This window comes from Canis aureus, chromosome 20, assembly GCF_053574225.1.
Source record: "Canis aureus isolate CA01 chromosome 20, VMU_Caureus_v.1.0, whole genome shotgun sequence".
In the NCBI taxonomy this organism is placed as follows: domain Eukaryota; kingdom Metazoa; phylum Chordata; class Mammalia; order Carnivora; family Canidae; genus Canis; species Canis aureus.
The window spans coordinates 10,489,940-10,516,162 of NC_135630.1; the positions used below are offsets into that span (position 1 = coordinate 10,489,940).

At 34.9% G+C, this 26,223-nt stretch overlaps 1 long non-coding RNA gene across 1 annotated transcript in view; it reads left to right on the top strand.

Moving 5' to 3' along the window:
• The first annotated feature begins 705 nt into the window (after positions 1 to 705).
• LOC144291891 (uncharacterized) overlaps positions 706 to 26,223 on the top strand; it is a 31,048-nt gene continuing 5,530 nt past the window's right edge. Inside the window, exons 1-5 of the long non-coding RNA XR_013359449.1 lie at positions 706 to 923; positions 5,653 to 5,760; positions 7,579 to 7,631; positions 20,160 to 20,235; positions 22,438 to 22,563. This is a non-coding gene — a long non-coding RNA (uncharacterized LOC144291891). The remainder of the gene's footprint in view (positions 924 to 5,652; positions 5,761 to 7,578; positions 7,632 to 20,159; positions 20,236 to 22,437; positions 22,564 to 26,223) is intronic.

Here is a 26,223-nt window from a genome sequence, read left to right on the forward strand (position 1 = left end):
AAATCCTTTGATTTAAAATTACATCCTCTTTCTACTTAATTAATTTACTTTTTATTGTTCAACAAATATGTCTTTTTGTTCTTGTTTCTATCTGGCAGACATTAGAGTAGTTTACAAGATTGTTAACTTCTGTGATTTTATAGAGCTTATTCTTGGTGAGAGTCAAAATCAATGATTTTACAAATAATTATTTAAGATATCAACAGGCTTTCAAGTAAAGATAACAATTTGAACACATTCATCTATTTTCCTCCCTCCCCACATTCTACAAATTACTCTGTGTTTTGTTGTTGTTGTTGTTATTGTTTTTTGTTTGTTTGTTTGTTTGTTTGTTTGTTTGTTTTGGAAGACTCCATGGATGAAATTTGAATTAAGACCTGAATATGGCCACTGTGACTGGCCTATATAACCAGCACTATAACTCTGAGCTTAAACTTATATGAAAAATCCAGGTATTCTAAAATTCAGGGGAAGAATATTCCAGGGAGAGGAAATAGTATTCTGTACAAAGGAGAAAGTTTCTCCTAAGCTAAGATAGAAGGAATGTCAGTTTGATTGAAGCACAGAGAGAAAAAGGTGCCCACAGAAGTAAAAACACGAAATCAGGATTTTGTAAGCCAGAATCAGAAATTTATTCTAAGTAAATGTAAACATTCTAAGCACAATGTAAAGATTCTATGTGATGATAAGGGGTCAGTCACTGAAGTAAAGTGTTTAAACTATATGTATGGCTATATAATGGGGCTTGGCTTAAGTTTTAAAAGAACGCTCTCCCTGCTAGGTAGAGAGTTGAGTGAAGGGAGACTATATTGTCAGGATACATTTTGGAAGTTACATCACAGGATTTGCTAGTGGATTAGATACTATGATGAGAGAAAAGAGAAGAATCAAGAACAATTCCTAGTGTTGGCTTGGGCAACTGGGTAGGTAATGGTGGCATCAACTGATACAAAGAAATGAGCAGAAGATGCATGTTTTAGAGTAACAAATATTTTTGTTGGGTCCTATTAAATTTAATATGAATACGTCTCACCCAAGGGAGATAATTGGATGGACTGCTTGGAAATGAGATTACAGACTTTAATTATGGAGAAATAGATTTTAGATCATATTGATATTATTTAAAGCCATTGCTCTTGATGAGATTAGTTATCTAGAGAAAAATTTATTTGAAGCAGAGAAAGGGGCTTAGAACTGAGCTCTAGGTCACTTCAACATTATGTATCCAGTAGAAATACAAGAAAGTAGCAATGAGATTTGAGAAAGAGAAGCCAAAAGAGAAGAAAAAACTCCCAGGAGAATAGTAGAACTGAAGTCAAAAGAAGAAATTAGTTTAAGGCTTATCAAGTGTGTTGACTGCTGTTCAAAGATCAATATAAACTCATACAAATGATAATAAATTTTGCAAAGCTACTGTTATAATAGTAGCTTCCATGAAGAGTAGAATGTGGAGTCATTTGGGGATGATTTTAAGAAAAAAAAATAGAAGAGGAAGTGAAAATGTGATTGAAGACAATTTTTTCAAGTGATTTGTAAAAAAGAATAAAAAATGTGAAGACAATAAAAATATAGCAGTAAATGGGGAAAGAGATGAAAAGAGGATTTTTACTAGTTTGTTTGTTTGTTTTAATCTGAGCTTCTGTGCATATTTCCATGTTAAATGAACTGGTAGGGAGGGTAAAGAGAAACCAATCTTGAAAGAAAGAGGGGTAATCAAGAAGCGAAATCCTTGAGAAGGAAAGGGGATGGCATCCAGAGCAAGAGAGGTTAGTATTTGATAAAAGTGGTAACATTTCCTGCAATTTTAACTGGAGAGAGCCAGAAAGTATACAAATGCAAACGAGCTGGGAGATTTAATGGAGATAAGTGAGCAAATTCATGTTTGATTGTTTGTGTAACATTAAAATAGGAACAAGTTTATCTGCTCAGATAGTGAGGTGAGGAGCATATTGGAATTACTGCCTTTAAACTAAAACAGACTATGTTAAAAAAATTACAAAAGCTGAATCAAAATGCATTTCTCAGTATTATTTTAGCATATGCCAGAATTAAAAAATGAAGATTGTGATTCTTGAAATACATATCACTAATCACAACAACTTCTAACTCAGATATAAGTCCTGATATGCTGCTTATACTCACTGAACTCCAAAGTTTTCATCTTGGGGTCAAAATATAAGGATACTGATAGCATAACCACATTGAGTTATGATCACTGGTAGAAATTTTTTAAATAGTCGTACTTTTTGTGCACCATGTAAATCAACATTTTCTCAGATTTCAGGCATATCTATAAGTGTATAAATATTTCCCACAGTGTGTGTAGGCAAGTAATGCAACAATAATAGCTTAAATCCCCACTGTGGCCTATATCAATCATCATCATCCACTTGTATTTAATAAGCACTAAGTGCTATATTAGAAAATACTTCTGTTACTATAGCCCCAAAACAATGAAGTATATAACTATTTAATCTTATTTGAGAAAATGTTTCATTTTCCCAATAGAGCCTCTCAGGCATTGCATTAACAAGAAGAGAATAGATGCCTAAGGATATAGGAAATAACTTCCGTGTATCCTATTTGTAGGTTAGTTGAATAAGATGCCAAAGCTGTACAAAACAGAAGACCATATTGAGCTTCGAGATTTTGCTAAGTAATATTTGTTTCAATAAAAATACATACTCATCCATTTTTACTAATAATGTTTGTTTTAAAATGAAAAAGTAGAAGATAGCAACTCACGTTGTCTAGATCTTCTACTTAGGGAGCCTTTTAGCAGAAAGTAATTTATTATAATAAAACTGTACCATTGTACATAATATCTCACTTAGTGTTTTAAGGAGAAGGATATTGTCTGGGAGAAAATAAAACAAGTGTAATAATTTGTATGAAACTTCATCTATATAATCAATTAGTTAATAATAAATGCGTGAATGACTTTTTTCCCCTTATAGATCAATAGTGAATTGTCCTCAATTCCAACATGGAGATTATCATTTTTTGTTTTGTTTAGTTTTTTTTTTAATAAAATGAGCTTATGGGGTACACAGCATTTCAACTATTCCTAAACATGGAATTTTAAAAAATGTTCAATAAAATTTCTCTACAGAAAAGTTATCACTTTGACATTGAAGACCTTAGGAGTACAATAATTAAGTAGGTAAACTGAGGCCATAAAAAGGTGAGTTATGCAGCATCACTAAAGAAATATTCTCTAAATAATTTTCTTAGACCCGTTAATGTTTTACCTCACTTTCCCTCCAAATAATTCTTCACTACATTTCCCCCAATCATTCTTAAAAAAAAAAAACAGGTAAATAAAGTAGAAAAGAACAAATAAAAATAAGTTGAACACATCATCTTTAGAAAGCCATTCCAGAATGTACTTATGTTGCTTTAATGCCCTTTAACCCTCTTTCATGAACACTTATCATGAATAAGTTTACTGATTGAATGTGCACAGGTCATCAAATTCGATCATATTTTCTCCAATTATAAAATGAGATATTTGGAATCTTTTATCTCTAAGAGCCTTTTGAGTTATTAGCTTGTATTTTTTGAATCAGATTACCCAGTGGAATGATAGGATTACAGTAGGGCTAAACTAGAATTGGTTAGGAGGAGGGGGAGGCAGCAGCAATCACACAGTTATAGCACTTACCACGTTTCATGAGGGTCAGTCCATTCACATGTACACAGCATTTTGAGAGCTGTCATTCACTCCCTTACACAGTCTTGCATATGACTACCACAAAATCTAGGGATTTCAAAAAAATGCTCGTTGGATTGGATTGGACTGTATCTGCACAATACAATTTTCCCAAACTGAAGAGGTCAGATTCGAGGTCAGGGAGCTCCAGGGGGAGAAGACAGCATCATAACCAGTGGTATCATTACCCTCTTGAAATGTTACTTTCTCCATCTAGTTATGAAGCCATGTTAATCTAGTTATGGAACCGATAACACCTTTTGAACTTTCCATGTACATAGATTTAGCCTTGCACAGAGAAGTGAAGCTTGAAATGAGTTTAAAACACAGACTCGTAATTCTTAGAAAGGTTATTTAAAATCAAATAAAGGGATGCCTGGGTGGCCCAGTGGTTGAGCACCTGCCCCTGACTCAGGGCGTGATCTGCGGTCTCAAGATCGAGACCCACATCAGGCTCCCTGCATGGAGCCTGCTTCTCCCTCTGCCTATGGCTCTGCCTTTCTCTCTCTGTATCTTTCATGAATAAATAAATAAAATCTTAAAAAAAAATCAAATAAAGAGATTGTTGCTGGGGAATAGAATAGGAGAGGTGGTAAAGTGAGGGGGAGGACTGTCACTTTTACTGTATATACCCCCTGTGTTGTTTGGTTTCTCTTTTTCTTTTTTGCAACAAGTGTGTTTTCATAACTAAATAATTTACCAAGCTCCTAGATGACAGATAGACAGATAAATCATAGATTAGATGATAGATAGATAGATAGATAGATAGATAGATAGATAGATAATAGGTAGGTAGCTAGATAGATAATAGATACATACATACATACATACAAAGATACATGATGGATGGACGGATGGACGGATAGATGATAGGTAGAACCAAAAAACAATCACTGGAACAGCAAGTGAGTAAAGAAATTACAGAGGAGAAATGACTTTAAGAACTTTGACCTAAAATAGTCATCTGTTCCTTATTCATCATCTGTTAACATCTTTAACTTCCCTCTCACACACCTCTCTTTAATTCCTTCATACTCTTAGGTGGTCAGGGATCCTTTTTCTGTAATCCTTCTTAGTTGTATTTAATGGAAGTGAAACCAGCCAACCTTCCTACCCTAGTGAGTATTTGGAAACTTGGTTTATGTGTTGAGAAAGGGCATTTTTCATCACTGACTATGGAACATTGGCTGTTTAATAACAGGAATGTCAAATATCCTGCAATGCATGGGAAAATCCCAGAAAATGAAGAACTTTTGTGGCCTACATGCCTACTGCATACCTTTTAAGAAACAGTGTGTGACTTTTTCTAGTATAGCTGTTGTCCCTCAATGCTGTGTGATTTTCTATAAAGATCCAAGTTTATGATTTAGGTGAATATTCCTTCTTTGAAGTGACCTTAGGAAAATCTATTACATCAAAACTTAAGAGTATTCTTTTCCTGTGTGTAAAACATGCATCTTTATACCATGAATATTTTGTATAGTTAAAAACAAGTTCTACTGTCAGAGAAAAGAAATTAAAACATTTAGAATAAATTCATAAAACTGACAAGTATTTCTCCATGCTTCCAAGTCCCTGATTTTTGTGCTTCACTTAAGATAACTCACCTGTTCTATCCTACTACCTGTTGGAACCTACCACCTCCACAGATAGTATTTTTCATCTACTGCTCCCAACTCTAGCTTCTGTTATGCCACGGGGCCTCTAGTTTGAGGGCATTTGGGAATATGCAAACTGCTCTGGGACAGTTCACTCATTTTCAGCTATGTATTCACCTTCCTCTATGATTTCAAGTGTAAGAATAGCTTGGAAGGGAGAAAGAAAAGGGCATAGGGAGAGAGAGATGACTAGGTTTTTTTACATTACTATTTATAATTTATTTTTTGAAACAGCAGGACCACTATTCTAACATTAAATATCACTTTTAACTTCTTTTGTAGGTCTTCTCCTTCATCAGGTCAAAGATCTTGTTCTCACTTTTTCCCTCCTGGTCCAATTCCATTGACACTTGTGGTTAGGCCCATCAACATGCTTGATCTTCCCTGTTGGTAAGATGATTACAATTGCAATTTAGCATTTATCAAATCTTCATGACCACAGCCTTTCCATGTGGTAAATATGTAAACTTAATAAAATGACAGCTTCCCATTTACTCTCACTTTATTTCAGGACAAAATGGAGTATCTTCATGCAAAGTCTGGTTTCAACGTTCAGTCAAGATTTTTTTTTCTCTGTCTGAATTTTGTTGTGCCAAATAACTGGCTATATGAAAACTTTTATTTTTATTCAGTTTGGCTTTGCAGAAATCCAGTTATAGTGTACATCTGTGGTTGAAAATACATTTACTTTTATATTGCAGTTTTCTCAAATTGTGTTGAAAACCATTCTTTACTCAAAACATCACAATATGTGCTCTTTGGTTCTTCCAGGAAGAAAAATATATCATTGATTTTGGCAGCATATATACGTATATAAATTTATATGCGTATATATTAATTTATATATTTGTATACATTATTTATATTTATATTTATTTATATATATTTATATTTACATATATAAATATATATGTACGCTTAAATTTAGTGAACTTTACTTGAGTATATTTTGTAAGTATTTATAGCTATAAAAAATCAGGAAAAATCTAATTTAGGTTTTATTATAAAAATAAAACAGGTGAAGATGCCATGTTTGTGATCATAGTGAATTGAAATGGTATAATTTCACAAAATAATGGATCTGGAACTTGGCCATTCAGAACTAAAAAATTTAGAATTTATCCCATATAGTTTTATGTTGGTTAAAGATCATGTCTCTTCTATCTTCAGTATCTTGAAAATCCTGAACAACTTACTTTTTTTTTATGATACCCTATGTTCCAAGGCAAATGTTCAGTGCAAAATTGAGTGATGAGTGAATGAATGAATGAATGAATTATGGACCCAGAAAACAACTAGAGAATACACAGGTCATTGGACAATTCATAAGTATTTAGGCTTGGGGAAAGACACATCAATTCATTATAGAGACTTAAAAGGATGCCTAGAAAAAATGAAAGGGCCTAAACTTTGTAAAAGTAAGGTGCAATGCCTTGAGTCAGGATCTGAATTTGTAACTATGAGAGACCTTTGGATGATGCCAGGCACCTTAGAGTAATGCTGTCCAATGGATCTTTTGATTATATCAAAAATATCCTACAACTATGCTACCCAGTAAGTAGCCTCTAGCCATATATAGATATTGAGCCCAAAGTAACCAACACTGGAAGTAAACAGGAGTAACCCTCCTCTATTTCTCATCAATGTTGGCTGTTTGCTCTTCAATGAATACACACAAATATCACACATCATGTGCAATGACAACAGAAATCAGTTATTATATACACAAAGACATAGAAATCATGCCACCCATGAATATTTTCTGAAAATTTTGCATGATGAATACTCCAGCTGGGAGACGAGTCAGCCAAACAAGCCAAGATATAAAAAGTTTGCTGCTACTAATGAAGCAAGTAACATAGCTTTGTCCAAACAATAGCTTTCTATTTAGTGATGAAACACTACATATGCCAAATGAGCTTGCTTTATATTTATAACCAGAAAAAAAAACAAGATTGTAAATGCTTAAATAGTAAAAAGTGGTGCTACATTTTAGACATATTATATTGAGTGAAATGAAATTATTGTATTCTCTGAAGTTATTCTAGCATAAAACTCAAATTCTAGGCATATAAAGGGGACTTAATTCCCATTTCTTTTATAATGAAAATATAATATTGTTTGAAGTGTTTTATGATGCATTTTTAAAATTGATTGTTGTAAGACTGTGAGTTTAGTAAGGCAGGCATTATTATCACTATTTTTCAGAAACAAACAATGCAGAGGATTTATGGACCTAACCCAACACCCTGTAGTTATAAGTGAGTAGAACCAGAACTTGAAATGGGTTCTTGGGAAATGAGTGCAGTGTTTTTCCTACTGTATATCCCTGGCACATTTTAATGATGATGATAACTATAGTGAGAAAATGATGGTATTAATGATTAACATCATTTATAAGGTCTACAGATGTCCTTATAAAGATATTTACACACATCATATTATTCTTAAATTGGGGCACTTTCTTGAACTGGTTGTATGATGTATCATTTGTCACATTTGCTATGTTTGAAATTATAGTCTCCTTTAAAAATTTTATGTTGTATTCAGATAAGGTTTTGAAGTACTGTTATATTTTTCTCTACCCTATGCTATTTTTTCATATTCTGATTTGCAATATTTTCTTTCTTTCTACTTTGTTGTACTTTTTTCTAATGATTTTAATAGTCAGAAAGGTGTTTTTTTTTAAAAGCTTAAGTATAACTCAGTTTTACACTATTTGTTACAGGGTTCAAAATATAGAGTTAGTGTTAAATATTGTTGTAATCCACTACAATTGGTGAATTATATTTTTAAATGTATTCTATTTTTTAAACTCAAATATGACTTGAACAAATCAATTGTGAATGAGAATTTTAAAAAATACTCAAGGCACATAATTCTCATGCTATTACACAGATAATTATCTTTGTGATGAAGCTTTTTATCTTTACCATCTATTTCAATAAGATTTAACATTAGTTTTGCTTTACATCTATTCTGACACAGGGTGCTAAAATTAATGTAATTAGCAAGTTGAACTGATACAATTAAGGAACAGAGATTAAGTATTTTATCATTATTTTTAATATACAATGATTTTCCCCAAAAGAGTTTTCTTGATTTAACATATTTTATATTCTGAGTAGTTTTAAATAATGGCTTATTTCCTAAAATATCTAATAAAATGCAATTGCTAAAAAAGTTCATCTGTTGAAAAGTAAGTATTCTAATTAGGTTTCATGTATGGATTTATTGAATGTTTGTATAATTATCAAATAATGAGACTATTACACTGGCATTTCCCATAGTGGAAATATTTACTGTGTATGAAAATATTATCTTGAAAACATTTGCATGCAGGATCATTCTTCAAGGATGTAGAAATCATTGAAAAACTATTAATAAAATCACATTTTTTCAATAAAAACCCCAAATATCAGAAAAACTATGAAGATCAGATTTTTTTCAATTAAAAATCATCCCAAATCAATAAAAAACTCAAATCAGGTTAAAAAAATCATTAAAAACGAAAGGCAGGCTTATATTAAGTTTAATATATTTAAAGAAATAAATGCTTCCCACACCCCAAAGGAGTAATAAAACAATAACAAAAAGAAGTGGGAGAAAGTCGTTATATGAAGTTGGTGAACCTTAGTCACTTTCTACTTTCTTAGTACAAATATACATGCACCCCCAACTATTACAAAATAATTCAATATATAGCTGTGAATATAATATAAGGGAACTCCTGAATGCCTGAAATAGAGGAGGATAGAGAAGGCAGTCCAGGAACCTACAAGAATGGACCAGATGTTGGCCCTCATAAACATATGCTTCAGTGCCTACACAAGGACTGTAAACTGGCCATGGGCCCAAAAATTAGGAGCAGCTGGAACTGAAATCCTCATCTAGCTCCAGCACACTGGAAGAGATATCAAAGGGTAAGTAGTGAACAATGAACTGGAGAACTCTTATCTGAGTACTAGAGAAATGGCTCAGGGCAGTAGCAGGGAAGTATGTCTCCATTCATGGTTGGAGACACAAGTGACTAAAAAGCTCAGGCCCAAACTACATGTGGATTTAGAATGTAGAGTATCTTGAGGGAATCCCTAGCCTAAAATCAACACCATCAATAAAATAGATCAAGCCAAGTTTAGGACAAACCCTCGGAGATACTCTATAGAAATAAATGTAAATTGCTTTTTCAGGGAAAGTTCATCATCCCAGGTTTCATGTGAATCCCACAGAAAACAAAATAACAACTTATCCTTCTCAGGCCTGGTATGCAACTCTACCTCTCAGGCACACATTCACGTAAAAAGTAGCTGCTAATGAGCTAAAAGAGGGGAAGAGAGAGAGAGAGAGAGAGAGAAGAAAATGTATAAATATTGTTTTAAAATGATTAAAGATATAAAAAAAATATAAGCTATAATGAAAATAAAACCTGTTATGAAAAAAATAGCAAAAGGATCTGGAAAAGTACCTACTGGAATGTCTAGAAATAACATATGTAGTCATTGAAATTAAGAACTTAGTGCATACTTTGAATAACTTAATTTAGTTAGGCTGAAATGGATTATGAAATAATAGTGTTATTAATAAGCATAAGTCTAATGATATACATGTATTCTATGTGAATGTACACACTGCCAACAAGACCGTTTCCCCAAGGCCTTCAACCTTATAACCACAGGGATCCAGGGGAGACCCAAGCTAAACAGATTACATTTTCCAGATGTCCTCAACTTCATCAATCATCTTTAAGAGGGAGTCATGTTTTCTCCAAGCAATCCTGCCAGTCAGATCAGCAGTTAGCACCGTGGGATTAAATCAGCATTTAGCACTGGGATTAAAATCAGGTTTCCCCAATATAAACAGCATAAATCAAAGGGGGAAACTTTTAATAAATCTGAGGCATTCCTACCAGAGATAAAGAGTGGACCTCGCATTTGGGACCAAGACCACTCCTCCTAATACTATTTTCTCCCATCACCAGGGACCAAAAGAAGACAATGCATTCAGAATAAATTCTAACTTTCCCACATATTCTTAACATAGGATGAACACAGGTTCTAGCTCACCTGAAATAGTCTCAGTTTGAACTTCTTATCCCAGGAATTATAATGCCTTCTTCACTCCCCAAACTATCCAAGAATTGTCAATATATTATTTGATTACCCTATATAAACTTCATGAATACATCCTTGTATTTGTAGATTTGTTTCTTCCCCAAAAGCAACAAGAGTGATTCCCAGATCATAGCTTATCTTCTGGATTTCACCCCATGTAGGGATTTTCATATTTCCTATTTTGTCCTCTTCTTTGACTCTTCCTCAAATTGTGAAACTCACCCATAACATCCTCTAGAATTCATGGACTATTATTATCAAAATTCTGTATATCCTCCACTACCTCTCTGAAACTCTGAAAACCTGTATCTCTCCTGACAACACTACTCCCTCAAGTGGTGATTACTCTACATTTCCATTAGGTTACCTAGTACATGCAACTAGCAGATGCATCCAAAGATTAATTTCTGACCTTACTCTCAAATCTCTCCTCCTGCAGCCTTCTTCCAATGCTCAGTCCAAAACTTTGGAGTCATCTTTTCTCCTCAATTTTTCTCTTATACTAATTCTAAACTGTCAACAAATTATGTTGGCACTATCTTCAAAACATACCCAGAATCTGAATATGTCTTGCCATCTTCTCTTATATCACTCTGGTACAAGCTATAATATCTTCCTCAGCTTTCTATAATATCTGTCTGATGTGTTACCCTTATTTCACTCTTTCCCAACTCTGTAGCCAGAGTGGTCCAGTTGTGCATTAAATCATGCCACTTCTCAACACTCAAACCTGAAATAGTTCATTTCATTCAGAATAATTTGTAACTTCCTTAAAAATCCCACATGATATCTCCATTTACTCTCTGACCTACCTTCCCCTTCTGTTTTTTTGATTCAACTATGGACACATGGACACACCTCCTTACACTCTTTAAATGGCTATTACTTCTGCTTCTTGTGCTCTGCTTTGCATATTAACATAACCAACTTCCTACCTACCTTAAGTTTTTGGTCAAGTGTTCCTTACACAATGAAGCTTACCCTGAAGACACTATTTTAAAATAGCACTTCAAGGATACTCTCAGTCTCTTCTATCCTGCATGATATTTTTTTCTTTTACATCACTTGTGGTGACTACTCCCTAAATATACCAATGTCCTATTCCCTAGAACCTGAGAATACCTTATGTAACAGAAGAACTTCACAGATATAATTAAATTGAGGATCTTGGGATGGGGATATTATCCTGGATTATTAATGTGGATCCAGCCCTAAATGCAATTACAAGCATACTTATAAGGAGACAGAGGGATATTTCAATACAGAAGAGAAGATGTGATGACAGCAGAGATTGGAGTGATATGAGAAAGGGGTCATGAATTAAAGAATGTAGGTCATCCCCAAAAGCCAGAAAAGGCAAAGAAACAAGTTCTCCGTTAAAGTTCTGCTGACACCTTGACTTTATCCCTTCAGACATCTGTTCTCCAGAACTATAAGAGAATAATGTTTCAAGCCACCAAATTTGTGGTAAATTATTACAGTGGCCATAAGAAACTAATATACAACCTAACATAGAAATTACTTACTGTCTTTCTTAGTGTTGTGCCCCTCTCTTCACTAGAATGTTCCAAGAAGATATTTTGTTCATGAGTGTAGCCCTATTTGTCAGAAAGTTCTTGATGCAAAGAAGCTGCTCAATAAGTGTGAATGGAATTTTTTAAAAATCCCAGTGATTAAAACCATGAAACATCCCTAATTTTAACTTATCTTGTTTATAGAATGCTCAACCATATATTTCTGGAATGTCATGTTTGTTATTCAGTTGTGTATATTCTTTCAGTACTCATCACATAGTTTCTTTAAGTCTAGTTAGTTTGCAAATCAAGCCAGACTTAAAATTTTTGGCACATCTAGATTTATAATTTTGTCTCAATTATCTTAAATTTAAATGATATGTTTCTTTCAGTTAGTATCATCACTTCAATCACTTCATTTTCTATTTCTTAATTATTTTACTAAAATGAGTTTCTATGTTCCAATGCAACATATTAAAGGAAGGCTGCTCTGGTTGAAATCAGGTAGGGGCACTTGAATTCATCCAGCTACTACTTCATGATATCCACCAGACATTTAATTTTGATCTCAAGATTCTAACACTTTGTGTACAAACTTTCAAATTCCTTGCAACAAAATATTACTGACGCTTGCATATTTCTCTGTACATATGATGATGCTGTTTGAAATGAACCTAAGGGCAAGGAAAATGGTGAAGTAGAATTTTGAGCTCACCTTGTTCCATAGACACACAGAGTCAACAACTATGCATTGCAACTAACTCTGAAAACAACTTGAAGACAGGAAGAACAGATCTTCCACAGCTACTTGTACAGAGAATGCCATATTGAAAAGGGTAGGAGGGGTAGAAGGGTGGAGGTGCAGCAGGGATCCAAAACTGCTGGCATAACTAACCACAGACATGAAGGACATCACAAGTGTGGAGGACTAAGAGGATCATAACCCCACACATTGTGCATCCTCAGCCTTGCGGATCTGCAATGGGAAGATTAGTCTCTGTAACACTTGGCTTTAAAAATCAATGAGGCTTAATTCTAGGAGAGCCAGAGTGCTATAGGAAACAAAGTCTCCACTCTTAAAAAACTAGAACACTAAGTAACTTAGCCAATACATACCACAGAAGCAGAAGTTTGAAGAGAGCCTAGGGTACACATAAAGAAGATTTATTAATTTTAGTTTGTGTGTTGGTGGGGCAAGAATCTGTAGATTTCTCTAGGAAAAGGAGGGTTCATGGGTGCCATTTTCCTGCTGTCCTCCAGACTAGATGGCTGGAAATTTGCAGGAATCAGTTCTAACACTCTTCATCTATCTTGCTAGCACCATGTGCTCCAGCTCAGCATTGTCGCATGGCCCAGCTTCACACAACCTAGCTGCCTCATCAGGAACCCTTGCAAAGTGACCCCTGCCCTGGAGAGAGAACCTATAACTTCACACATAAACATGTCTATACATGCTTACAGTCCCTGTAAGTATGCTTAGTAGCTGGCTGCACAGAAAGCAAACCCTGCCCTTAAGTGTGCTCACAGCTGTTGCAGCAGCTTATTGCAGATAGCAAGGTTGAGGGCAAGGCAGATATACCCATTGCAACTTCAGTCAGGCTTCCCAAGGGTCCAGGGAGCAACCCATGTTCAGTGTACTCACATCATGTTAAACAAGTCATAGCAACCAACTGGGCTGAGAGTATCCTCACCCAGCAGTATGCCTACAGAAATGGTAGCTCAGCTATACAGGAAGGTTTACAGAGCCCATACAGAGGATACCCTTGGAGCATCTGGTTCAGGTAATCAGGAGAGTTCAGGGCACTACTGAACATCTTCTACACAAGGCCACTACTTTCAAGATCAGGAGATCTAAGTCTAGCAAACTTTCTACTCAAAGCCACTACTTTCAAGACCAGGAGATCTAACAAACATAGTGTTAGAAAAAAATTAGGGGACAGTAAAGTATGTCCCAAATAAAAAAACAAGACAAAATCACAGAAAATGAACTAAACACAATAGAGATAAGCAATATGCCTGATAGAGTTTAAAGTAATAGTCATAAAGATTCTCGCCAACTTCAGAAAAAAAATTAATTCAGTTAGACTACATTGAAGAGATAGAAAGTGTAAAAAAGACCTAGTCAGAGCTGAAGAATATAATAACTTAAATGGAAAATACATTAGAGGAAATTAATAGCGGATTAGAAGATACAGAAGAATGGATCAGTAATCTGAAAGGCAAGGTAATAGAAAGCAACCAAGCTAAAGAGAAAAAAAGAAAAAGAAACCGAGAATAATAAATAAGAAGAAATTAAGGGACCTCTGTGACAGCACTAAGCATAATATCATTTGCATTATAGAGATCACAGAAGGAGAAGAGAGAAAGAAGGGGACAAAAAAACTTATTTGAAGAAACAATAGCTAAAAAATTGTTTAATCTGGAGAAGAGAACAGACATCCAAGTCCAGTAAGCACAGAGTGGTGAGCAAAATGAACTCAAGGAGATCTACACCAAGACACATAATAATTGAAATAGCAAAAAAAAAAAAAAAAATTTGAAATAGCAAAAATTAAAGAGAAATTTAATAGCAGTTACGTTCAAGGGAAACCCCACAAGGCTATCAGCTGATTTTTCAGCAAAAACTTTGTGGGTCAGGAAACAAAGGTATGAGAAATTATGAGAAATTCAAAGTCTGAAAAGGAAAAAACCGGCAACCAAGAACACTCGACCTGGCAAGGTTAGCATTTAGAATTGAAGGAGTGGTAAAGACTTTCCCAGATGAAAAGAATATTAGAGGAGTTCACCACCAAAAAACTACCCTTAAAAGAAGTGCTAAAGGAAATTCAAGAGGAGATAAAAGGCCATAATTAGAAGCAAAAAGGAAAAAAAAAATTGTAAGTAAAAGCAAACATATAAAAAAGATAGTAGATTAATCACTTATAAAGCCAATTTGGAGGTTAAAATCAATTATATCTATAAAAGTTAGTCAAAGGGCACACAAAATGAAAAGATGTAAAATATATCCTATACATAAAATGTGGAGGGAGGAGTACAAATTTAGTGCTTTTAGAACATGCTTGAACTTAAATGGCCATCAATTTAACAAACTGGTATGCACAGAGAATATTTATTATATGTGAACCTCAGATCATAACTCAAAAACCTATAATAGATATGCCAAAAAAGAGAAAAAAATCCATGTATAACACTAATGAAAGCTGATTCTTTGAAGAGATAAATAAAATCAATAAACATTTAGCATGACTCATAAAAAAGAGAAAGAAAGAGGTTTCAAGTAAATGAAATTAGAAATGAAAGAGGAAAAATAATAGCTGACACCACAGAAATACAAAGGATTATAAAAGACTACTATGAAAAATTATAACAAATTGAACAACTTAGGAAAAAAATTCCTCCAACACTGAATTGGACATAAATAAAAAATGTGGACAGACCAAATTCTAGTAATAAAATCGAATTAGTAATCAAAAATCTCCCAACAAACAAAAGTCAAGGACCAGATAAATTCACAAGTGAATTCTACAAAACATTGAAAGAGTTAATACCCATTATTCTCAAACTATTTCAGAAAAATAGAAGATGAAAGTAGGAAAACTTCTGACTCATTATATAAGGCATACATCACTCTGATAAAACCAGAAAAAGATACTACAAAAAAGAAAACTACAAACCAACATCCTTGATTAACATAGATTCAAAAATCCTCAGCAAATTATTCGCGAACCACATTTAACAATACATTAGAAGGATCATTGGCCACAATCAAGTAGGATTTATTCCAGGTATGCAAGGCAGTTTATTATTCACAAATCAATGTAAACACATTTACAAGAGGAAGTATAAAAACCACATGATCATCTCAAAAGATGCAGTAAAACCATTTGAGAGAATACATTTGTTCATGATAAAAACTCTCAACAAAGTGGGTTTAGAGGGAATGTATTTCGACATAATAAAAGCCATATGTGACAAATCTAAAGCTAACATCATACTTAATGATAAAAAATTGAACGTTTTTCTCTAAGATCAGGAACAAGACAAGGGTGTCTTCTCTCACCACTTTTATTCAACATAGTACCGGAAGTTCTGGCACAGCAATCAGGCAAGGGAAAAAAAGGCATTCACATTGGTAAGAAAGAAGTAAAACTTTCAAAATTTGCAGATGACATGACATTATATATAGAAAACCCTAGAGATTCCACCAAAAAAATTACTACATTACAGATATTACAATAAATGAACTTAGTAAAGTTGTAGGATACAAAATTAGTATACAGAAATCTGTTGAACCTTGATGTATCTAACAATGAAGTAACAGAAACAGAAATTAAGAAAAAAGCCCTCCCATCTATAATTGCACCAAAAAGAATAAACTATATAGGAATAAATTTAACTAAAGATGTAAGAAACCTATGTTCTGAAAACTATAGAACATTGATGAAAGAAACTGAAGACACGAATGAATGGAAAGATATTCCATGCTTATAGATTAAAAGAATTAATGTTGTTAAAATGTCCATACTATCCAAAGTAGTCTACAGATTCAATGCAATCCCTATCAAAATACCAATAGCATTTTTCACAGAACTAGAATAAAGAATACTACAATGTGTATGGAACCCAAATGACCCTGAATAGCTAAAGCAATTTTGAGAAAAAAAGAACAAAGCTAGAAGTATCACAATACTAGATTTCAAGGTATAATGCAAATGCAAAGGTCTAGTGGTTAAAACAGTATGGAACTAGCACAAGTATAGACACATTGATCAATAGAACAGAATGGAGAGTCCCTAAATAAACCCATCAATCAATCAATCCATGCTTATGTGGTCAACTAATCTATGATGAAGGGGGCAAGAATATACAATAGGGAAATGACAATATTTTCAATAAATGGTGTTACAAAAACTGGACAGCTACATGGAAAAGAATGAAACTGGGGATGCCTGGATGGCTCAGTAGGTTAAGCATTGACTCTTTAGCTCAGGGCATGATCTCAGGGTCATGAGATTGAGCCCCAAATTGGGCTCCACGCTCAACCTGTACTCTGCTTTAGATTCTCTCTTCCTCTCTCCCTCTCTCTTAAATAAATAAATAAATAAATAAATAAATAAATAAATAAATAAAATCAAATCTTAAAAAAATAAAAAAAGTGAACCTGGACCACTTTCTTACACCATATACAAAAATAAGCTCAAGATGGATTAAAGACCTATATGTGAGACCTGAAACCATAATATCCTAAAGGAATGCATAGACAGTAATCTCTTAGACATTGGCTTTAGCAATGTATTTATGGGTATGTCTCCTCAGAAAAACAAATCAAAAGCAAAAATAAACTATTGAGACAACACCAAAATAAAAAGCTTTTGCACACCAAATGAGACCTTTGGCTCAGGTCATGATTCCAAGGTCCTGGTAACAAGTCCCTCATCAGGCTCACCACAAGCAGCCTGCTTCTCCCTCTGCCTATGTCTCTGCCTCTCCTCTGTATCTCTTAGGAATAAATAAATAAAATCTTTAAAGAAAAAAGACAACCTATTGAGTGGGAGATGATATTTGCGAGTCACATATACAATAAGTTACTAATATCCAAAATATATAAAGAAGTTACACAATTCAACACCAGAACAACAATAAATATCCAATACAAATATGAGTGGAGGATTGAAATGATAGTTTTCCAAAGAAAACAATCAGATGGCCAACAGGCACACAGAAAGATGCTCAACATCACTAATCACCAGGGAAATGCAGATCAAAACCGCAATGAGAGGGCAGCCTGAGTGGCCCGGTGGTTTAGCGCCGCCTTCAGCCCAGGGTGTGATCCTGGAGACCCGGGATCGAGTCCCACATCGGGCTCCCTGCATGGAGCCTGCTTCTCTCTGCCTGTGTCTCTGCCTCGTTCTCTCTATATGTCTCTCATGAATAAATAAATAAAAATCTTAAAAAAGAAAAACGCAATGAGATACCACTCCACACCTGTCAGAATGGCCTGTATCAAAAAAGGCAAGAAATAAGCCTTGGCAAGGATATGGAGAAAAGGGAATCCTTGTGCGCGCCGTTGGTGGGAATGTAAATTGGTTCAATCACTCTGGAAAACAGCATGAACTTTCTTCAAAAAATTAAAAATAGGAATATCATATGAGTAAGCATTCCACTATTGAGTATTTATGCAAAGAAAACAAAAACATTAATTCGAAAAGATATATGCACCCCTATGTTTATTGCAGCATAGTTTACAATAGCCAAGAGATGGGAGCAACCTAAGTGTCCGTTGATAGATGAGTGGATAAAGAAGATATAGGGTAGATACATAATGGGGTATTACTCAGTGATATAAAAATAATGAGATCTCACCATGTGCAACAACATGGACTGAGAGTGTTCTATGCTGAACGAGATAAGTCAGTTACATAAGGAAAATTAACCATTAACTTATAAGTGGAATCTAAAAAGCAAACAAATGAACAAACAAAACAGAAACAGACTCATAAATACAAAGAACAAAATGGTAGTTGACAGAGGGGAAGGGGTTAAGGGACAGGAAAGTAGGTGAAGAGGATGAAGAGGTACATGATTTCCAGTTATAAAATAAATGTTACAAGGATGAAAAGTACAGCACAGGGCATAGAGTTGGTAATAACGTAATAACACTGCACGGTGACTGGATTTGCCAGGTGAGCATTAAGTGATGTATGGAATTTTCAGATCTCTATGTTGTATACCTGAAACTGAAGTAATCTTGTATGTCAACTCAACTTCAATAATGATAAAAAAATGAATCTTTGGAAGAAAATGACATCATGAATAATGCCTACATCTTAGGATAGCGTCATGTGATGTTAATGACATTGGCATTCAAATATGTAGAACTAAAGATCACATACAGTAATTTTGAAAAATATTCTTTCTTTAGAATCCCTAGTAAGTTGTCTATAGTTGACAGAAGCAATACAATATAAGCCGTACTACTGAAATTTTAGTAGAGATCTTCAGACTAATTTTGTAGTTTCTTTTTATTTAATATTTTTTAAAAGATTTTATTTATTTATTCATGAAAGACACACACAGAGAGAGGCAGAGACACAGGCAGAGGCAGAAGCAGGCTCCATGCAGGGAGCCCAATGTGGGACTCAATCCTGGGACCCTGGGATCATGCCCAGACGCTCAACCGCCAAGCCACCTGGGCACCCCAACTTTGTAGTTTCGAGTACATTTTTATCTTGTGTCTTTATTTTTAATATTCAGATGGAAAGAATTATTTGTATTTAAAAGTCCAAATTGTTTATGTGAATTCTTTAATGTCTTTCTCAGTGACTTCATCTCCTCTGCAAATTGAGCAGAATTTATTTTTTTCTCATTTTCCCAGACTCTCTTACTGTAGCTCTTGACCCAAACTTCCTTTCTTCAAACCTGCTACCAAATTCTCAAACTAAATCATTTGATATTATATCCCATCTGTTCCACTTCCTATTTTGAAGAAAATATATTCAATGAGGAAATTTTTAACAACACTGCAACAGAGGCACTTGAATGGCTTGGTCGGTTTAGGCTTCCAACTCTTGGTTTCCACTTAGGTCATGATCTTAGGGTTCTGCGAGGAACTCTGGGCTCAGCATGGAGTCAGCTTGAGATTCTTACCCCTCCTCCTTTTCCCTCCCCCCAGCTCCTTCCCCTGCTTGTGCACTCTCACAAATAAGTTTTTAAAAAACTTAAAAAAAAAAAACACTACAACATAGACAATAGCATCATTGATTATTTGTTTCCATTTTAAATTGGAAAGAACATATTTTGAGAATGTGCAGTCCTGGTTCCAGTTCTGGTTGCACCTCTCAATAGTTATTTAGCCTCAAAAAAAGCATCTGATCTTCTCTAACATCTAGTTTTAAAATCTTTTTTCACAAACCATTAGCTTCCTGAGACCATGAGTTATATCTGTTTTGTTAAACTAGTGCCATAGCTCTCTCCCTCCAACACATATACAAACATCTTCATATACCACACTTGAGTCTGGATATTTTATTTGGGAAGGAGCACACTAAGGAACTGGGGAAAATGACATAAAGAAGGAAGTTCTTTGTAGAGTTGGTCACTGATGTGGACAACTGAGGTTCAGTAAATGCCAAGAGATTCTAAAAAGCAACGTTATGTTTTTCAGAAATGTTTGCTGCATTTGGAACTTTTACCCACCAGCTCCCAAGCTCCCTTGGTCAAAGGTCACTCCATAAAATAAGGTAACTTCTCCACATTTCCAAGATTGTACCTGCATGAGTGTGAGGTATCCAAGGCTGCTGAAATGTAAGTAGTTGTCAGTTTCCACCTCTAGAACTCTGTTGCCATTAAAATGATTATTGTTACGAGGTAAGGCACAAGAGCCTATTACTATTATTATTATTATTATTATTATTATTATTATTTATTTTTAAGAGCCTATTATTAGAGGGAGTATCTAGAACCTCATGCAGATTTAGGCACCTGATGCCCTAATACATTTTTAATTATGAATGACTGAAAAGCAGGGACCACTAATACCTACAATATGGTTTTTGTGAGGTTAATTGAGACTGTAAGTATCAGCTCTTAACTATCCTAGAAGTCAGTATACAGGTTTGTTGAGTTTGAATAGCCAAGGGTGCAATTGAAGTTATTTTTTTCTACTTTGCAACTGGATTTTTAAAAATTTTCAAGCCCTATTCTACTTGATGACCAAAAAAAAAAAAAAAAAAAAAAAAACCGTAACTCTACCATTATGCAATTCGTTTCGGTGCAGGGTCAGTTAGGTCTGAGGCCATGCTCTGACTTGCTGGAGTCCGCAGAGTCTATAGTTTTGAAGATGTAAAGGACACTTGTTCAATTTTGTATTTGTATTTGCTGCTGTTTTAGTTCACCCTCATCATATCCTCAAACCTCCCAATAGTTTCTTCCTCTTATTTTTTTAATCTTCTTCTTCTTAATTAATGCCTGAAAATTTGTTGGAGATATTGCAAAATTTGTGGGGTTTCCCCCCCCCCATGATATTCTGGGATGCAAAGAATGTAGAAAGATCATCTATTCCCATCTGCTTTCATCATCCCAGTCAGGTATCCTACTACACTACTGAAACTTGTTCTATTTCTACAAAGCCCCCCCAGAGGCTATTTCTTTTACTTTTTTTTTTTTTCTAACCTCTCTTCATCTCTCCTTAGAGAGAGTATCTTTACCTATTTTGGGTTTGAGAATGAAAGGTTTGTAGAACAGGTGGGAGTCATTAGGTTCCACAAGTAGTTTTTCTTGGAAAAGTCATGACTTCCAATGCTTAGGCTGAGAGATAAGATCAACCTAAGTAAAGGAATTCCAGGAACCCAAAGTATGAAAACTTATCAGTTATTACTTTAAGATTGTTTTCCACTATACCTGATTACATTTATTTCTTGTATTTTCAATACTGAAAGAATGTATGACATGTAAAAGTTTGTAAGATTATTTACTGAACAACTTAAAGACTTTCTTGTGACATAGAACACCTGTTCACAAGTATTTTGAAGCACAGGAATTTAATGTAATGTAATTATGACTAGTTCATAGGCTCATTAATTTCTATCAATATACACACATGGGCAACTATTCTCAAAATATCAGTTTGCTGTTATGTAGGTGAGATAGAGGGTTTCCATAACATTCTTGGTAGTTCCAAGAATGTTATTATTCTAATTTACAGATTAGCTCATAATGCAAGACATGTGGGGGAAAGAAAGTTAATATTATCTTCATTATAATACATCTGTCCAAACTAACTCTTAATGCCTCTTTTTAAAGTTATTTAAAATTCTTGATTTTAATCTTGATTTTAGATCTTGATTTTAATCTTGATTTTAGAATTTAAAAATGCTAAAAGAATCTTACAACAAATAGTTGTAACAGCACTATTTGTAGTGATGGCAATAGAATAACTTTCACTCCCTCTGTGCTCTTCTGTATTTTCTAATATTATTTGTCTTTTCCCCTTTTTTTTTGCACGGAACATTTGTTACTTCTAGTTTTTACTTTGGGCCTTTCACCTCTTTCTCCTTGTGTCTGGCTCCTTTGTATTTCTATTTCCCACTTGCCATAACTTTAATAAGTATCTGTGCCATCCACCTGCCTGAAATTCCATCCTCTGCAGTCTGCAGCCCACATTGCCCTCTCATGGCTCATGTTTTTAAAGACAATGTCTATGCTCATAACATTAAATATGCTGATGAGTCCTGGTACTCAGTGGGTTGACAATCCCCTGGCAACATCAATTGGCAGACACAATGCTCTCCATCCTCTCAAATGGCTCTGCCTGCCTCCCCATGCCGACTGAAACTGTCATTTTCACCAAACCCCCATTGTTGCAAATTAGCTGTTGCTGGCAAAAGTTCATGGTCTGTTTCCAGGCATTAATTCATGATCTGCGCATCTATTTCTCCATTCAGACCAGCGTAGCACAGAAGCTCTTCTGAGTTTGAGTCATTACTTATCTAGGCAACGTGATTGAAGAAACAAATCTATGTTGGCTTTTAGCAACTTCTACTATCTTGCAGTCATCTTCACAATAAGAGGTAAGTATGTCTTGGCTTTTTTCCCTAAGTAGGCTCATTTTTATTCATTGCATTGATTGGGATTATACACAGAAAGGAGGCATTTTTTTTTTCTGTATCTAGATTTACCTCAACAGTCATACTGAATGACTGACAAAAGCATTAATAAGACAAAGAGTGGGGATGAGATCAAGACGTCAACATTCTTCTGTCTCACCTATTATCTTGTTAATTGTTAGAGACCCAAAAAAGAAAACTATACTATTGTAATGGAAAAGAACTAACTAAATCTAATAGCAGTGCTTTCACTCTAGTGGCTTTTTTTTTCTTTTTAACTCCTTAGGAAATGCCTAAAAATATTACTACTTGCTGAAGCAGTTAGTTTTAAGACAATATTTATTTATCATCCCATGAAAATAATGAGATAAACATACAAGCTTTTCCACCTTATATCCTTAGTCCCTCTCAGAGTCCCTGTGGGCACACAGCAGATGTTCAATAAACACTGTGTTGATGCAAACTCTGGGAAGATGCAACTATTCAACAAAGAAACTCTATCAGAATTTATCATCTCAATATTATCAACGCAATAATTCTCAACGCAAAGATTTCAGAGAACCTTTGAGTAAAGAATAGCTTTAAATGTTAAAAAAATGGATCTCAGTGAATACTCAGTTTCTCTTTATCTCTCTTTCAACACACATGTGCATACACATATTCATGCATACAAATACTCTTTGAAATTCTAGATAAATATTTAGATTTTCTTTTTCACTCACTCACTCACTCACTCATTAAACAGATATGGATTGAACCAGGTAGCATCCTAAAGACTTTTTATATAGACATGATTATGCTGGGCAAGGCCCCTGCCCTCATGGAGCTTATATTTTGATGGGGAGCTTTAAGATGACCTTGGTGTTGGGGTGAGAAATAAAACTTTTTAAAAAAGTATTTGATTTATTTATTCATAAGAGACAGAGAGAGGGATCCCTGGGTGGCGCAGCGGTTTGGCGCCTGCCTTTGGCCCAGGGCGTGATCCTGGAGACCCGGGATGAATCCCACGTCGGGCTCCCGGTGCATGGAGCCTGCTTCTCCCTCTGCCTTTGTCTCTGCCTCTCTCTTTCTCTCTGTGTGACTATCATAAATAAATAAAAAAATTAAAAAAAGAAGAATACACATTAACTCTTCTTTAAAAAAAAAAAAAAAAAGAGACAGAGAGAGAGGCAGAGACACAGGCAGAGGGAGAAGCAGGCTCCCTGAAGGGAGCCCGACGCGGGACTCCATCCTGGGGTCCTGGGATCACAACCAGAGCTGAAGGCAAAGACTCAACCACTGAGCCACCCAGACGTCCTGAGAAATAAAAAATAAAAATAAAAAATCATATTGAAAATCATTGATTGGTTGAAAGCCTTCCACATTAATACTGCTTCATCTTAGAACAGCAGAGATTGTTACTAGATAATAACTTTATCTGTTACACTTTGGGTGCTAGAATTAGATTACCCCACATATCTCCAAATCAATCTATGGTATTCAAATAAACTAAGCATGAGAATGAGATTATTTATAAATAGCCAAATGCTGTCTATACATGTTACACAAAGAAAAAAAATATAGTTTCCATTAATAAAACAGCTTGGCCTTTCGCTTGGCTGGCAGCACAGAGGCCACATGATGCCTGGAGTTACTGTAAAAGATGTAAACCTGCAGGAGTTCATCAGAGCTCTGACAGCCTTCCTCCAAAAGCCTGGGAAGCTGGAAGTCCCTAAATGAGTGGACACTGTCAAGCTGGCCAAGCATAAAGAGCTTGATCCCACAATGAGAACTAGTTCCACACAGGAGCTGCTTCCATAGCATGGCACCTGTACTTCTGACGTGGTGCTGGGGTGGGCTCCATGACCAAGATCTATGGAGGATGTCAGAGAAGTGGGGTGAGGCCTAGCCATTTCAGCAGAGGCTCCGAGAGCATGGCCCACAATGTCCTCCAAGCCCCAGAGGGGCTGAAAATGGCATAAAAGGACCAAGATGAGAGAGGCAAAATGACATCTGAGGGACAAAGATCTGGAAAGAATAACTGGACAGGAGGCAAATGCCAATAAGAAGCATTGGAACAAATGATGATGGGTTAATAAATTGCCTTATTCATAAAATAGATAAATGATGGATTGATAGATAATAAAACAAAACAAAATAAAATAGCTTGATAAAGGTGAAAATTATTATATTTTTCAGGTTGGCAAATGCTATCTAAATAATGCAGTGATGAATTTACAAGCAGGAAAAATCTGTAATCCAATTCACTCTGTCTCATATGCATTCAAACAAATGTTTTAAGTAAACACCTGTCCAACATGTGGTTACTTTGCAAGAGCCATGATTTTTCCCTAAAGTTCTTTAGCAAATTTCTTTTAATACAAAGTCTGCCTTGTGGCTTTGCATAATAATCAAGGCAAACAAAAATATTATTCTTTAGACATATGCCAAGTGATGAGAAACAGTCTCCTCTACTCCCAAGCTAGGATAAAAATACTCACCTTTTTGCAGGTGTAAACTAGCATTGCCAACTTTAAATGAAGCTCATTTGATGGCTGGGTTATATATAAACCATTAGTATAATAGAGCAATTAACACTACTCCCAGGGTGGATGAATAAATCACTGCTATAAGACTTTGTAAATGTTGTTACTAAGTACAGGGTAATGGGAACATATATAAACATATATGAACATATATAAAATAAACATATATAAAATATATAAAATATATATATTACATAACATTTATCAATCTATATGCATGTACAAATGAGTGGAAACACACACACATACATACGTATATGTGATATATGCCATTGGCATATCCTGCTAATTCTCATATGATGATACATGGGTAAGTGGAAAAACAAACATCTGCTATAGTTTATTTCTTCTCCTGAATGGTTAAAGTAGCCCACCTATTGCAAATGAGTTTATACTCTGGCCTCATATGTCTGGTCCAATCACAATATAAGCCTTTTTTTGCTCAATGTTATGAGGAAATGGTAAAGGCAAATTGATACAGTGGAGTATGGCACCGATAGTTCTTACGGCGTGATGGTGTTTATAGGAAGAACAAAAACAAAAATTATGTCTATCAGAAGGCATATGAATGAGACAATAGATTCCAGTTCCCAATTCTTGCTTTGTGGTTTTGCCTCTATTTACAGAGGAAGCATCTGACAGTGGAAAAAAAAAATACCTCGTTTTTGTAATAAAAATCTAGAGGGAATGTTCTGTTTAACAGATGGCTTCTTACAGTAGTAGACAAATAAGAACCAGCCTCAGCTTGCTACAATGGGTTCCCCTATGTAACAGACGATGACAAAAGTAAAAAGGAGATGAGAAGGCAGAGGGTTTGAACAGTCTTCTGGAGTTCACCCTAGGGATATGAAGTAGCTCTCTCCAAATGAAAGAAAAAAAAAAACACTTTCAAAAAACAAAAATAATTAAAGGATCTCTCCTTGTAGAAATGATTAATAGAGAAGAAGTAATAATAGTATTAGAATTGAATTCATTGGATGGAGTTCACGAATATTGCAAAGATACCTTCTAAATGCATGATACTGAGGAAAGATCAACCTGAGTGAAACAATGGACTCCCTGGTGACTAGTTGGGGACTGAGAGCCATTAAAATGTGCA